The sequence below is a fragment of the Elephantulus edwardii genome, unplaced genomic scaffold, assembly GCF_000299155.1.
Source record: "Elephantulus edwardii isolate Elephantulus edwardi_28Jun2011 unplaced genomic scaffold, EleEdw1.0 scaffold00165, whole genome shotgun sequence".
In the NCBI taxonomy this organism is placed as follows: Eukaryota; Metazoa; Chordata; class Mammalia; order Macroscelidea; family Macroscelididae; genus Elephantulus; species Elephantulus edwardii.
This window is the reverse complement of record NW_006399915.1, coordinates 5344274-5345317: the sequence shown is the minus strand read 5'-3', so window position 1 is coordinate 5345317 and position 1044 is coordinate 5344274. Positions and strand designations below refer to the sequence as shown.

The 1044-nt window shown below is 37.5% G+C and overlaps 1 protein-coding gene across 1 annotated transcript in view; it reads right to left on the bottom strand.

Moving 5' to 3' along the window:
• CD96 (CD96 molecule) overlaps window positions 1-1044 on the bottom strand; it is a 182276-nt gene that overhangs the window by 97373 nt on the left and 83859 nt on the right. The window lies entirely within an intron of this gene.

The following is a 1044-nucleotide window of genomic DNA, read 5'->3' as shown; positions in this document are numbered from 1 at the left end:
ATACAGTGACTCTGTGTATTCCTTCCATATTCTCTTGATACTTTCTGGATCATTTAATATACAGCCCAAAGTATCCTTAAGTAAGTATTGCCACCCATGGTTTGAATTTGTTTTTCAGCTCCTTCAGCTTAAGAAATGCTGAGCGAGTTCGTCCCTTTTGATTTTCTGACTCCAGCTCTCTGCACATTTCATTATAGTATCTTCCTTTATTGTCCCAGACTGCCTTTTGAAATTTTCTGTTTAGCTCTTTGATTTCTTGGTTTCTTCCTTTACTAAACAAATAATTCCTTAAGGTATGTATGTGCTGTGTGTGGCTTATCTATTAAAAATAGGTATTAAGAGTATGAAGAAATACTCTTGTCACTGGCAAGAAGAGAGATGCAAATCAAAACCATAAGAAGATACCATCTCACCCCAGTAGCAGTGGCAAAGTTTATAGGATGGCAAGTAATAAATGTTAGAGAAGATGTGGAGAGATAGGAACTCTATATACTGTTGGTAGGACTGTAAAATGGTACAACCACTCTGGAAGGCAGTTTGGCATTTTCTTCAGAAGCTGAACATAAAAATACCATATGATTCGGCTAATCCACTGCTTGAAATATACCCCAAGAAAATTAAAACTGAGGCACAAAAGGAAATTTGTATACCAATGTTCATAGCAGCATTAACCACCATTGCAAGAATGTGGAAATAACCCAAAAATGGCCAACTACAATCGAATGGACTGAGAAATTGTGGTACATTCACACAATGTAGAAGTAATGATTTTGAAAATCACTACCTAACTTGGGAGGGAATGAAGAACAACAACCAAAGTGAAATAACTCAGTCCCTCAGTCTTATAAGGGCAAATACTCTCTAAGACCATTATTGTAGAAATAGAAAGATAACTAGTAAAATGTGTATGAGGATCCAAAGTGGGGGGAGCGTAGGAGCAGGGGAGTTAGGATGGGCAGGGGGTCATACAATTTGAGGGATGGGAAAAGGAAATGGGAAAAGTCCAGTGTGAAAAACAATGCGTGTAAAACTTGGTAAGCAAAT